Source organism: Pimephales promelas, chromosome 10 (assembly GCF_988280905.1).
Source record: "Pimephales promelas chromosome 10, fPimPro1.hap1.1, whole genome shotgun sequence".
Lineage (NCBI taxonomy): Eukaryota > Metazoa > Chordata > Actinopteri > Cypriniformes > Leuciscidae > Pimephales > Pimephales promelas.
The window spans coordinates 22,435,219-22,451,451 of NC_142778.1; the positions used below are offsets into that span (position 1 = coordinate 22,435,219).

Here is a 16,233-nt window from a genome sequence, read left to right on the forward strand (position 1 = left end):
AAGCATTAAAAAATAGTAGTTATTAATTAGTTAATAGTGAAGTACCACTTTCGTCTGTGTGCTATTACTTACTAGTTTGTTAATCAGAGTTTCTTGATAGTTAATAGTAGTTACTAGATTGTTAATATTGCATTACTTATTGGTTCTAGTGTAGTTATTCATAAACGAAGGAACCGTATTCTAAAGTGTTACCGAAAATCAGAGATTCAGCCTCAGAGCCCTGCTTACAGTATATACGCTAAGCCACGGCCATTATGGCGGGCTAGGACGCATTGGACGTGACGTCACGTTGGGCTCACTGGTAGGCTGCTGCAATTGCCGCAGGGCAACCAATGAGCACGCTAGACAGCCTGCAGGTCTGCTTGCTGCTGCAATGCGTTGACAACAGGGCCTGAAATTAACTTTTTCGGCCACCGGCCACTGTGGCAGGTGGATTTAAAAATTCACCTGCCACAGAGACTTTTTACCAGCCAATTTTTTTTTTTTGCCTCAGCCAAAAAATGGCTGGTGAAAAGAACAATATTGTGAAATTCCTGTTTTTTTCCCCCACCTTTATATAAAGGTGAAAAAAACGGGAATTTCACAATATTGTTCTTTCACTTGTAAGAATACACATTTAAGTGCTGTCAAGTAATAATAATAACTCTAAGAACCTACATTTAAAAAAAAAAATCTTTTTATTAATTGATTTTGACACTCACACAACATATATAGGCTAGTATAGGCTATATAGTATATACTCAACAGATAGACCTACCGCAGCTCGTATGTAAACAAATCACACGTGGCTGTGTTGATGGCTGATTTAGTCACGTAGACAGATCCTGAAAGCTTTTAGTTACAGCGTTCAGGAACCGTTACTATGAACTAAATTAATATTGTTATTACTGGTAAAGTTACCGGGTACCAGATATTTTTTTACTGGGTCCCAACTCCCAACTCCCAACATGAACAGTTGCACACGCACACACATCTGTGCAACTGTCATTGTACTGTAGGCTACGTCAGCGTTACATTATCTCATCCCATCTCACCAACAGTTTAATACTCGCACATCCAAACGTAGTCAGAAAAGGGCTTCGTCTTCTTCTGATCGCATGAACGTTACGAAACAACTGTCGCTGTCATAAATCAGCCGCTCACGAACCTTGCCATTGCCGCCAATTGTCCACTTTGTATTAAAATGTCTACTTTTACTTTTCTTTTTCTCATCCTCATCTTTTTGTTGGTCGTTTGTTTCAGCTGGCCTCTTTACCCCAGTAATGTGCCGCCACATTTTAGCTAAAGTCAAACGCAATAGCGTTAGTTGAAATGTAAAAATCCTAATGAATCACTCAATTCTCATTGGCTACCTGCCAATGTGGCAGGTAGATTGACAGTGTTACCCGCCAATAGAAAAATTCACCCGCATTTGGCAGGTGGTCGGGTGTTAATTTCAGGCCCTGGTTGACAATGAATACAAAATTAACTATAATTTTTGGCTTCAATATCTCGAGAAAATGAATCTTTCCCGTAGCGTAAGCTAAACTTGTAAGAGAACAATCCACACTGAAATGAGCAGCACAAACTGTCCTTCACCTCCAAGAAAACAAAAATTAAAAAGATAGATGAAGATAAACACAGGCTGTGTGTCCACCAAAGCATTTTATCCAGCTGAAAACGCTAGACGCTCTGCTCAAGACGCCGTGCTATGAGCGCTTGAGAGCGTTTTGGCAGTGCAGCGTTTTTTCCGTTGAGACGTTTTGTTGCAATGATACAAATATCCGCAGCACAGTTTGCTTGTAACTGAATTCGCAGATAATTTGTTTCATACTAAAAATGTATTTCCCCCATTTTGTTTGGTTAGCTCTGCTGGTTGTTGTCGTTGTACAGAAAGAATGTTGTGACAGTTGGTCGGTGTGGTATTAGCCCTGCCCCTCCTCCACTGTGATTGGACAGTTGGGTAAAAAGTGACAGTGATGATGAGCGCTGCGTTGTATCCAAACTTGAAAATTTTTCAACTGTCGGCACTTCAGCGTGAAAAAAACACTCAGCGCCTCGTTACGCTCATGGCGTTTAAAAAATGCGGCGCTCCCATTAAAAACAAGTGAAAACGTAAGCCAGGCGCGTGGACACACGGCCTTAAAGTATTTGCTAATCTCTGCAGCTGCTCTCCTGATTCTGTTCATTCTCTTTCTCATTTTTTTTTAAATCACTACCTCTCCATTACAGCAACTTCTGATCCCAAACAGCTCAGGGTAATCGAGAGAGAGAGAGAAATGTAGCACAGAGCACTCAGCACTTGTATCGATTCAAGCCTGATCTTTTTCAGATTATACATTTTCTGGGTAGCCAGCGATGATTCCAGCAGCGGTGCCCGGAGCAGCCTCATTTTTATCCATTTATACGACACACTCATAGCGCTGCATAAAGTGAAAGAATTCACCTCACTTGGACTTCCACAAAAGTGTGTTGTGTTACAGCCTGGAATTAATGATTTGATTTACACAGAATACATTTTATAGTTATATATTAATTCCAGGATCTTCATAATGCAGATAATTGTTCACACTACTGCAAATGTTATGGCATTTGATGGGAAAAAGTTATTTTAATTCCAGGTTGAAAAGTCTAAATGAGGGAATCCGTTGAGAGTAGGGACCAGGTGATTAGAAAGCTGAGAAAATAAACAATTCGTCCTTGAGCTAAAAGTTCTCACAAGCGGGCTGATAATAAAGTCACCCGTTGTATCATCTGATCAAAGGTCTCTGTCTCCATTGAACTTTTTCGCAGAGTAAATTGCCTTTTTTTTATTGTCTCAAGGCAATGAGAATTACATAAAATAATTTACCAAGCTATTTACCAACCCCTGTATAGAGGAAAACTCAACACTGAGACAAAAAATGTCTTCTGTTTTCCTATTATTTCATATGACACTTGGGTAATGGGAAGAAAGGCTGTGTTGCTCTAGCCTGGTAATACCAAACTCTGTTACTTCACTTTGCTTAGACAGAGTCTGGAATGGCATAATAGAGAAGTGTTTTTTTCTCTCGCTAGGGGGCGCTTGTCTGAAGTTTAAAATCATTGGTTACCTGCAAGCCAATCAGATAAGTTTATTTATGACGTATGTTATGCACCGACACAGCAGCATCGAACAACAGACATCATGCATCGAACTCAAATCTATGATCGAACTTCCACTGTAAACCTGCTGGAAACACTTGATGATGCGAGCGAAATACCAGAGTGAACATGGCTGTAAACGACTTTTGCAGATTGTGCGAAGTTAAGGCCATTGCACACTGAGTCCGAAATTTCTGCACGTTAAAAAAAAAATACGACCTCACGTTATGTCAATCACGCTTGCACACTGCCTCCGAAAATTTCGTCCGTCATAAAAAAAAAAAATTTGAAAAAATTAGATTTTCTGCGTTTTTCGCATCCGGAGCAAGCAGTTTGAATGGTGTTTTGACAATTCATGACCACTGAATCACAAATACAAAAAAAAAAAAAAAACGCATACAAAAATGTCGGACTCAGTGTGCAATGGCTTTTAATCTACGCATCCACGGTGCAATCACGGCCTCGAAAACTATTTTTGCTAGAGTGAAACAAGAAAATATTTGTTAGTGGTGGGCAGATCGAGGCTTCGTCAAGAATTGTTTAGGTTATAAAGTCACAGGGTGGATTCAGATTTCCATTCACTCCAATGATAGAATTTAAAAATAAAAAAAAGAAAGAAAAAAAAGGCAGCACAGACATATTTTGAAAGTTGTTCAAACCAGTGCACCAGGGTTGTGGCCACATTTTTACAAAATCAATATCTACATTTATTTGTGCAATACACCTTTGCCTGATCAAAAACATTCTGAGGAGTAGCATCTGCTCCAGTCATTGGAGTTTACACTGCAATCAGATGCAGTCAAATGAGAACATCACAACAGGAAGACTTTGGTAAATCTGGTCTCATTGGGTGGCAGTGGCCCTGGGAAGGATTTAAATGACAAAACTTCCCTATCCGTGAATACAGCACTTTCTTCTCAATCAATGTTTAACTGATGTATTAGTGCATGTGTGTGTGTGTGTGTGTGTGTGTGTGTGTGTGCGTGAGAGAGAGAGAGAGAGAGAGAGAGAGGGATATTGCTCTCCGCAGGCTTCAACAGTAGGCAATCTATGCTAGTCCACGCATACAGCTATCAAGCATTGAATTTCACGATGGAAGTGAGAGAGAGAGAGCGAGATACACACACACATGCAGTGAGAAATAAAAGACAGCTTGATTGCATCTGAAAGATATAATATGAACTCCACTGGTAGCTCTGTCGAGCCCATGACATTATAAGCAATCATCCATGTGTGGCATCCTTTAACTACAAAACCCTAGCATCCAATCACACACCCTGGCAGGAAGTTACACTGACCTGTGAGATTCAAGCCATTACTAAAAACAGGAAGGACTTGAGTATTTTCCCAGGGAAGGAAAAGTGGAATTCTCCATGCATCATATTAAAATGCAATTACACACATAATCATACAAATCATGTTTGCAGCTGATTAAAGGGTTCCTGCAAGCTATAGAAAATAATGGCTGACTACCGATGAAGAATTTCCAATTAACGTTCTTAAATTAAGCTAATTGAGTACATTGTGTTCAGTGATCAGTGTTAGGTAACCAATGGCAACAGAGCTACTTTGTTAAGTGTCCAAGGCCACAAACGCACTGCAAATATGGTTGTCACTTTATTCTGTAGATACAGTCACTGGCATATGTTTAGGATTGACAACCAGTGACTATAATACTGACGACTTGTTTCGGGAGATTCGATTCTTTCTTTTAGGAAACAACAAGTTTATCTGTCATGCACTTTAAGCTTTAAAATTTTGCAGACATTTTACATTCACAAACAGCTATGTTACACATTGCATTAAAGGTAATATTTGAAAAACCATAATAGGGGGACATTAATTGTAATTTTTTTAATGAATGAACATGACTTAAGGAAAACAAAAGTCAGGATTTATAAATACTAATAAAGATTAATTTATGTTGTTGTTTATTTTTATATTAATGAACCCTCTTATAAAGTGTAAATATAAAAATGTAAAAATGCATTTATATTACACATTCATTTTTGAGTTTTATTGTTGTGAAATGTAGGCCTATATAGACCATTTTGCAAGATGTAAACACTGGTCCAGAAACACTTCCTGTTTCAGTTTGTAACCGTTTTCTTTATTTCACATGTAAAGAAAAAATCTTAAAGATGTTTGTTTAACTTTTTGATTCAGTTTTATATGTTCTGTTGGTTGTATTTTATCCCAGCTTTTATGTAGTGTTAAAAAACTGAAACAGGAAGTGCTTTTGGACCAGTGTTGTTTACATCTTGCAAAATGGTCTATAAAATGATTTTGTTTTACAGTGAGTTGTATGGTAAGCAAAATATATTAATAAATAAATAGATTTTAATAATTCAGTTTGCAGTGCAACAGGAGCACACATACACACACTCACACATTTTCACACAATCCTACAAGCATTAGTGTTTCTCATGCAACATCATAGCATTTGAGAGTGTAAAACTTCTGTGCCTTAGAGCAGAAAACAGACTCATATTATTACTGTAATCAACTTGGATGGCGCACGATTTGCTAAAACATTCTCCTGACACAATGCTTATTTTCATCAAATAAGTGAATACAAGATCAAAATTATGCAGTTATTCACAGCTTTAGTCTGGCTTTACACAACTCAATAAGAGGCATTTCTCTTCTCGTGCTTCTAGAGCATTTGGATCCAAATCCATGCTTAACAATACAACATCATGTGCATTGTTAGAAATGCTAAAGATCAATTTCCCTCCAGACTCTGAGGGTTTTATTCCTGAAATATTGAACCGGAAATACAATTAATTCACGACAGAGGCAAATAACAAAACTAAACAATGCTAGTGTGTACACTAAAAGTTTGCACACACGAATAAGCCCATAGATTTACCATCAAAACCTTAAAGGTGTACTATTTCATTTGATTTTTTTTCAACCACATAATGTTAGTAAAAAGTCTACTCTCACACTATTAGAATTCAACTTTTTATGTTTGTTTGTTTGTTTGTTTGTTTTTGCTGTCTTTAACGCTCCTATGCATCTTCTCATGTTAAATACTATGTTCTTTTTTGCACTTAGAAAAGATTAATATTACAGTACAATATAGTCTACATTAGGACTTTACATTACTACTTTATGTACTAGGAAGGAAGTTCTGAAAGTTATATCCAACTTTTATCATTTCAAATGTTTTAAGAAAATTTTTATTTCCATGATATTACCCCTTTGAAGGATAGAATATTAAATTTCGGACACACAAAGCAGTCTGTAATCTCACTATACTAAAACACACACAAAAACTGCTTTAGCACGTTAAAAATAAGCCTCATTTTCAAAAGCTACAGAACAATCTTACACAAAAATGGAGCTTAATACAATCCTCATTAAAAATCTTTGACTGGGAGTTTATCCCACATTTAAGCCACTCTAGAGAAAAGGTTCTTGGCATTAACAATTAACATTCATTTTGTGTTGTAAAGTATAATGTGAATTTGCAGGAATAGCAAGACGGAGAGAGACAAATCCATCATCCTCAATAAAATCCTACAGTATATACATTTTGTTTAACATATCATCATAAAAACTTTGCAAAGTAACTATACACACTGCATCTTACTAAAGTATTATGACTATTATGATAGTATGCAATTCTGAACATAGACAGCCACACACACACACACACGCACACAAACACCTGTTCCACCAAGAGACACGCACACCCCATATTGCAGGTACTGTACATTTGGTGTTCAAAGTAAAAAAAAAAAAAAGTTTTATTTTTTTATTTTAATAATGTATTTCATGTAATGTATTGTATTACTCATTTGTCATGGATCACAAGGCTATAACAATAATACTTTGTGTAAAAAGTGTCTAATATAGCTGAGAATCATGCTTTCATGTTGTCCGAGTATTTTGTCCGTTATGTATAGTGTAATACACAATATTATATTTTACTTTGATAATATTTCATTTATTTATTTTTATTTCTAAAAGCCCCAAATAACCCCTTAGAGGGGCAATGTGTATGAATTTAACCCATCTAGCACTGAGGCCACGTTTACACAAAGCCGGGTATTTAACGAAACGAATATTTTCTCCCTCTCCATTTTCAAAAATAATACCGTTCACACACCCGCATAAATACGCCGTCGAGTGCCATCATAACTATGCCAAACCTATGGGTGGCAGTGTAGGGAGAAGGATAAAGCCATGCAAGCGAATCAGAATCCTCAGAATCTACTAGAGAGAACCTAAAACGCCGTTTCTCCCAGTTCACACGACATCACATAACCGGCATTTTCAGAAATCTCCACTTTGGCCAGCAGAGTTTTTAGAAATAATCGTTTTCTGTGATAAAAACTGGGTTTCTTGTAAACGAGAGGCCAAACCGCAGGGAAATATCTGCGTTTTCCCTTCGTGTAAACGGGGCCTGAAATTGTATTTTGCATTCAAACGAATAGTGCACTACAGCGCTTCACTTTTTCAAATGCGTGTTGCTTCTACGTAGCTGTTACAAACCAAAAAGCTATGACAGGCTTCTAAATAGCACTTCGTCAAGTGTTCCTTCGGGAGAACAGGTTTGTTATTTCAAACAAACTGCAACAAACGGCAGTGAGAAGCGTCTCTCAAATCTTTTTGTCCGGTTCAACTGCTTTTATTCACGTGACGCTGGCTCTGAACGAAAACGAGTACCTAGTACTTTTTGTCCCTCTCTGCTATAATATTCAAGATGGCGGAACGACTTGGAAGTCTCCGTGGACCTACACATCCCATGTATATAAAGATAATAAATTCTTCGTTTACGAGGATAAGTCAGATCATTGAAAGATACCTTTGTACACAATTGAGGACTTCACAAAAAATAATAATACAAATAATAATAAATACTTCAAAAACTTCTCACGATTCGTTAATCTCAATAGCTGTAATAGTAAAAACTAGAGCCAGACCGATATATCGGCATGCCGATATTATCGGCCGATATTGGGCATTTTCCAAACTATCGGTATCGGCAGTTATAATGGCTGATAAATGAATATTACAAAAATAAAATAAAAACGGACGAAACACGTTTCAACCATGTCATGAGTGTTGGAGATGTATAGTTTGTCCACCAGAGGGCACTCTACACCGTTCCTGTTGGAAACACTCGTTGAGTTGGTCACGAGACATACATTGCTTGAATAACAATTAAAATAACATCTCCATCAGTTCTCTTAACTCAAAAAAGCATGACAAAATTTGTGACTATCATGTCCAGTTTTGCTGCTGTTAAATAAGCCGAGAGCGAAGCGGAATTAGCCAGTAATAGTTACATTACGTTGTTACAGTGTAGTTGACTGACTGTCCTTCAAACTTTTGACAATGTGACTGAAGTATTTCTTTAATAGCGCGTGACAGTTATAGCATTGAGACGTATCATCTCTCCTTGTTATATTCAAAATGTATGTTTTACTCCATTGCTAAATTATGGCTCATCATAGACTAGCTAACCACAAAGCTAGCTAATGCCACTATCATCAGTCTGTTCTGTTGTGACAAAACAAGTTTCTTTTTAAATTGCATTATCATATTATTTTAGATAAAACTCATTAATAACTACAAATAACTAATATAAGGGAAATCTGTTAATGTTTTGTTGTGCGTTTCTGAAATAAATAAAAAAATATTGGCCTTCAAAATCCTTTATCAGTCAGGCTCTAGTAAAAACGTATAATAGCTGTAGTAAAAGTATTTAAGAGAGTGAAAGTATTCAAGCTGAGATGCAAGCATGTCAGCCAATCACAGCAGTGGCCGGTTACACTGAATCTCACAGCAGACACGCCCCTTCAAACAGAGTGTTCAAATCAGAGGCTAAAATCAGGCTAGGAAAAATGCCTTTTTATTACGAAATTATGACTATTTTTAATCTAAAAAAACATACTAACACAATAAGGGCAACTCATGGAAACATTATAAAATAATAAAATAACCCCATGTCAGGGGACCTTTAAATGCCAGGTTTACGACAGCGTGTACGTGTGTGCAACTGTATGCATATCTGATTCAATTCAGCCCCTGCGGCTCTCCTCTGCTCTAAAAATTAAACACATTCATTACAATCATGTTTGTGTTGAAGTCAATGTGCAACAATTACAGCTGAGAGACATCCACCCAGCACATAGCAATCACCCGGACAATCATCCACGTGCTGCTATAGAGCTCCACGAGGAGCTATGCCAATGATATCAGTGGATTGTTTTACAACTGTCTACAACCATCATCAAAGAAAAAAAAGTCCCTGTGCATTCACCAATTGTTTTGCTGACAGCAAATACACATACCTCCCCACAGCAGAGAGAGCTGAAAGCATGAAATAGCTTACTAACAAACAGAACACAGATGTTTTTTGGTGTTGTGCCGTTCTTCACGGTTCAGTGTTGAAGCAGAACAGTGGTTGAACTGTGATCTGTAGATGAAAAGAGTCTTGCTCCATACAAACACATTAGTCAATGACAATGACAACTGGTGGTCATGCTGGATTCAAGCTATTGTGCATCAATTTCCATAAAAAAAGGGGGGGGGGGGGGGAGTATTCTAGTTATTTCAGCCTAACAATTTACTGTGTTCTGTGAGATTTTTTTGGACTGCCAGGTAAAAAATAAAAAATAAAAATCAATAAGTCTGATTGCTTGGAAAACTAGCACACCTCGCCCCAACAATCTATAGGTACAACCTCAACTATTTCCAAAACAAATCACAGTACAGTATATGATCCTAAGTGACCAACATGTAAATCTGAGGCTTTAAAACATTTTCATGCAAAGGACCCGCCAATTATTTAGCACGCCCAAAAGCAAATATGTCATTTTATGCATAGAGACCAATTTTTATTGAGAAAATAGTGTGAAAAAAATTGTTTGCAAAATTAAATTAGCTTTTGTGTTGACTCTGAATTTAAGCAAAATAAATTATTAAAATAGTATATATATAACCTAATTTGTATTAAGTTTAGTGTATCTTTTTCTACCCACAATTAATGTTAGAAAAATGGCACACTAACTCAACATCAAACAACATTTGAATAAGCAATAAAATTGAAAGATGAAACAATGTTTCAGCTAATAAAACTAGGCCCATATTGCGATATTTATGCAGAAAAAAAGGAATATAGTTTCATTGATGGAAACATATATCATATAAATACAATAAAATGATCATGGGGTGGTGATGGCGAAGTGCCTTTGGTGTGAGAGACCCGGGTTCGAATCCACTGCAAGACACCAATGTGTCCCTGAGCAAGACACTAAACCCCTAATTGCTCCAGAGGTGTGCGACCTCTGACATAAAAGCGTCAGCTAAATGAATAAATGTACGTAAATGTAATTGATCAGAATTAATTCAGAATCAAATTAATTTTATGTTTTAGACTATTCTTTAGAAAGCAGAATAGAAAATGAAAATATATTACCAAATTTGAAGTAATAAAACATTGCTTGAAAAAAAAATGATAGTGTTAAATATAAACATTTGAACATTTTTACTTAGACGTATTCTTTTTCTTAAACATTTTAGTTGACTTTTTTTTTTTACTTTAATTTTCTGCAGACCTCATTTTGAAAAACTCACTTTAAAGTCACGGATAAACTGTAGGGTCACATTTTCCTTTGAATTGTCTTGTTTTGGGCTTGTAGCCAAATGTGTTGAGATTCCCAGGACACATAAAAAAAAATAAATAAAAAAAAAACAGAAAAGGGGCTGATGGGAGAGATAGCCAAAGCTCTTCCCACATTCCTTTGCCCAAAGCAAAGCTTAAATTTCAACCAAAACTCTCAGACAAGGAAAACAATGAGCTATTAAGTCCGAGACTCACATTCGACCATTTAGCATATCACCGTTAAACAAGGTTCCACTGAAACCAACATGTTAGGTAACAGATGATGACAAATTAACAATTTACACGGTTTTCCTTACTTGATTCACAGACATTTATCATGAGAAATGCATTTAAATGCATCTTAACCTCTAATTATAAAAGCAAGTAAACACCTGATCGTTCCAGACACGTTTAGGTAAGGGTGGCATTTACGGGCGAGATGATTGCAGAAGCTGCATTAACTCTCATTCTGACAGATGTTTCATAAGTGTCTGGAAATGGCTATGACTGCCATCAAAAGCCGCAAAATACAATTAGCCTGCTAATCAAGGAGCCAAAACTGTGGCAGAAGTCATCTACGGCAAACGCGCTGTGTCCAATTATTTACCTCTTCTACATTAATGCTGACAGATAGTACTAATGAAGCCAGCACCACAGGCTGGAAGTGTGTCTGTGTGTGTGTGTTAGAAAAAGAGAAAGTGAGAGAGGTAATAAGCCTTAAATATGATTAGTGAGATGCGCCTCATAAAGATGACCCATGGCTGCAGAGACTTCATTGCACTTCACTGCAAATAAAAGCAAACCTGAGGCAGGCAGTGAAAAGACTGACATTATGACACCATGATTAACACCAAAATAATTAGTGCAGCTTGCTTACTCATTATCATGGATGATGCTTCCTCATTACTAATATTATTGCTCATACAGACTGTTAGGGATTTGAATAAAGCCCTAATCCTATTTTAAACCTCAAATCATCCCACATTGTTTCTGCATAAGAATACCTGAAATCATGTGGCTTGTTGAGGGTGCTATTAATTGTATAAGGGATCAGATAACACCAAATACGGACAAAACATCAAAACCTAAGTAAGCAACAACCAATCAAAATTCAATAACCGGTACTACAGTATATGTATGTTACAGTTTGCCCTTGTTATGGAGTTCGAATCCAGCTTGCAACTTTTCTCCTGAATCTGCTTCTACACAATTAAGGGGACCGAAATCAATTTCAGAATTGTGTAACCGTTGTCTTGTTTTATATATAAATATCATCTGTATAATGGAACAAGTGAGGCCTTTCATCAAGAAAGACATCTACTTTATCGCATGCATCACTCTCTCTACTGCCTTTTTACAAAAAGAGTAAACACTTACCATGGATAACAGTTACACGTCCAGAGTGGGAGTGCGTTTTACAACATGTGTACGCACCGTTTGACATTGAAGATCAAAGCATGTATCTAATGTATTTCAGCGAGACAGAGAGACTGTGCACATGAGAGACAAAGAAGGCTAACCATACATTTCCATGGGAAACTTTCTACCCAATGTGCTTCATTTACTTATTAACAAACAGCAAACAGTCCTTGGGTTTACTCTGTCAGTGAGTGACAAGAACAGTTTGAGTCAACAACAGAATGTAGGACGGAAAAGAATAGATCTGGATCAATCAGACCCTCACAAGCCAGAAAACTAAATAAAAGCCAATCACGGATTCTAAAAAACGTGAAAAAAATAAAGGCTCGAGAATTAAGGATTTATTTTCTATTAATCCGTTCAACATGTTTGGTCCCGCTGCTTCTTTTTTTCTCACAAAATTGTGTATTTTCCCTTGCTTGTCAATCAGTGTGTGTTTGTGGAGCCCCTAAAGGGACATGATGAAAAATATGAGCATTTCAAATGTAGTTCCCCCGAGAAACTTTGCATTCGCTCACAAAACTTTTGTGTTCTTTGAGAGCGAACACAAATTTCCTCGGGGGATTTCTACAAATATTAAGCAAGTTGTGTCAAGTTAACATCACACAAACAAACCAATTAACTAACTAAATAGCTAAAACTCAGCGTGTGACATTATAGCAAGATAAATATGAAAATAAGACCTTTAGGGTGAAGGCTAATATTATTATCTCCTGATTTAATAAATAATTCCATGAATCTGATGGTGTTGATAAAGACATTTGAAAATTTCCAAAAAGAGTATATATTTTTTATTAGTCTTATATATTCTCTCAGAAGTGGCCTATTGTTTCTTCCATAATAAACGTAATATTCGTATAATATACATTTTGATAGAGTAAAGAGAAAATCAAGGTGAACACTTTACAATAAGGTCTCACTTACAGTATTAAAGAAGTTGTTCACTTAAAAATGAAAATTCTGTCATTATTGACTCACATTTACTGAATACTAACCAAACAGTTGATGTACTCCAAACATCTTTCTTTGTGTTCAGCAGAAGAAAGAATTCATGCAGGTTTGAAACAACTTGAGGGTGAGTAAATGATGACAGAATTTTCATTTTTAAGTGAACTATTACTTTAACATTAGTTTAAGCATTAGCAAACATAAACTCATCAAAATAATAATATAATATTAAAATAAAATCTTTGTTCATAAAAAAATAATTGTTTATGTTAGTTAATGTTAGCTCACAGTACATGAATGCTAACTTTACTCACCCATTTATAAAATCATATGTTGAAATTATAAGATTGATAAATGAAGCATTGTTAGCAAATGTAGTCAACTGTGTTGAATGAAACCATATCGTGTCGCACAAATAAAATGGTGCATTTGCCAAGAACATTTATGATCATCTTTGATAAATATCAAAGTGGAATTGTTGCTATTTTATAAACTCACAGCAGGTATGGGTTTGTTATGTCCCATGTCTCAAGGATCGGTGCAATATTTCACCTGCTCAATTCGTTTATTGGGGAGATACTTAGGAGTGTGTGCGCTCCATTGTGCTAAGGTCTTCTGTTTTGTAGTGGTGTTATTTGTGGGTAGGGTGAGAGCTTTCTCACTGTGACATTTAAACCCGGCAGTGCAGTGAGTCCTGCACTCACTTTAATTGAAACAGATGGAGAATCTGAGGCACAGCCGCAAGGCACGAGCTCTGAGCCTGAGCGCACACACACACACACCACCGCTATACATATATTGCATTTAGCTAAGACAACCATCACAATTATTATTGCTCATACTTGATCTTTAACATCAATATTAAACTCTGGCATACAACTTGTCTCCTGTAATGTATGCGCTATAAGGACATGAACAATAAATCTAATTATGTAACTTGTTGTGCCATTAGTTTTCTAGACAATATAATTTAGAATTTAAGCATGGCGGACATTAAAAACGAGGGGGAAAATCCAATAGACTGACATTTAAGGAGCGACCTGAGCAATATTTAAAGACCAGAATATATTAATAAAGACCACGTTTTTTGTGTGCTAAAAAATACTCTGAATACTTGAGATCTCACAAAGCAAATGCCCCAGCATTGTAAAATTTTGCCTAGAAAAATTTGTATTATTTTATTATTTTATTCTGAATAAAAATTAAATAATCGATGGATAACTTTTAACAGTAAATCAATGCCTTTGCAACCAGCTAGTAGTAGACATTTCAGTTCATCCTTAGAAGTACACTTAGTAGATTGTCTAGTATGTTTGCAATCAGATGGTGTTGTTTTTGGCACGTTGAGCTGCAACTCTTATGCAGATTCATTTTCTTCAGGTTACAATCTAGAATTTATAATTATATTTATTTTTTATTTCTAAACAGTTTTTAATAAATGTATTTATTTTTTTTACTAAATCATTCAATAATTACGTTTTTTTTTTCATTTTTAAAACAAAACCATGACATATACTGATGCTGATCCAAATGCCCTTAAATGTAACCAACAACTTCTTTGATATTTAAATAAACAAAAAGCCGCCTTGATAAAGCAAAAAAAAAAAAAAAACAGAATTCTCTGGAAGGCTAAACCCAAGAGCCACTGAATAACCTTTAAGGCTGATTTAGTTTCTTAAATGTCTTTCTATACAATGTAAGCACTATAAAACACCATATTATGGTATTTTCTAAAATCATAGCATTGTCTATGTAAAGTCAGAAATCCTATACAACAATCATCCCCACATTTGATCTTTGATGGAAAAAGTCCTCAAACTGAGTGTTTCAAAGAACACTCAATAACAATAAAAAACTTTGAGAAAACAGAACTGAACACATCTGACAACTCTTAAAAATTCATCAATTGAATGAAACAAGAATTGAATGTTGCATCACACTTTACCTTGATTACGAGAAGAATTTAAACAAAATAGTCCAGACTGTTTTTTTCTGTTGCAAAAGGTTGTACTTCAGGAGCACAAAGTTCAGGCATAACTCGACTCCATCGGCTAACTGACTCCAGTGACCAACCAAGAGAGACAGAGAAAAGGGAGGAGGTGGAGGAGGAGTAGGTGAGCTATTCACCTGTGGAGCAGCGATCAGCCGCAGCATGAGACCCATTGAGAAAGAGCCGTGAAGCTGGTCCCAGGTCAGTAAGCAGGCCGCTATGAGCTCACATTGCCCTCCTGTGTGTAGCTGATAGCGAGCAGGGTAAGAGGATCTGTACTTAGTCAGGGATGAAAACAATACCTGCTTGCTCAGGCTACATCGCACGATGGGGGTGGTTTTTCGTTGGTGGAGGGGGCAGTCAGTAAAATAGACCTGTCAACACAATGCTGTTATGTGAAGATAGGCTTTGTCTTTGACCATACACACAAGCAGAGAACAAAAGCAACTATTTTCCATCTTTGCTAAAGTCCAGGCTGAAATACGCACACATAATTTTCACTTGAGTTACAAATCGGTTAAAGAGCACCCATTATTTAAAATGTTCCTAATATTGTTCTGGTCCCCAACAACAGTTTTACATGAATGCAATGACAAAAAACACTTTTGTTGTCTTATAATATGCATTTCTTTTTACCTGATTTGCTCACCGACTCCCAAATGATTCGCTCAACGACTCATTTTTCCAAACCACTCCTTTGTGTGACGCTAATCGGTGGTGATTGGTCAGATGACCCAGTGAGTTATTGTTTGTTAGCCCAACGCATACAAATACTGTATTGATAAAGCACTGCAGTATTACAAGACGCTCTATTCATTATGACAACTCCAATAACAGCGACAAACATTTCACATATTGTAAAAAAATGACATTGGAGACCTAGAAGCTGCGCTGAGCGTAACTTACGCACACACACATACTTGCGCCTTCCCTCCTCGCGCACCGACGCTACAAAACCCATAAAAGCAACAACTATTAATAATACTTACAGGTTGTGATTCGGAGGAGGAAGCTGATCCATATACAGTGTGGGGGTACTGAGCCCTCCTTCAGGAACAACCGGCTTGCGGATCCACATTTGAATTCATTTATGTTTTGAATGATTCATCATTAAAATGATGAGAACACAATTGGGCTATACTGTTGTGGTATC

The 16,233-nt window shown here is 36.6% G+C and overlaps 1 protein-coding gene across 1 annotated transcript in view; it reads right to left on the bottom strand.

Moving 5' to 3' along the window:
• shank3a (SH3 and multiple ankyrin repeat domains 3a) overlaps nt 1-12,254 on the bottom strand; it is a 325,227-nt gene extending 312,973 nt beyond the window's left edge. Inside the window, exon 1 of the mRNA XM_089135496.1 lies at nt 12,101-12,254. The gene's annotated coding sequence lies outside the window, so the exon portion shown is untranslated. The remainder of the gene's footprint in view (nt 1-12,100) is intronic.
• Between the last annotated feature and the right edge of the window lie 3,979 nt (nt 12,255-16,233).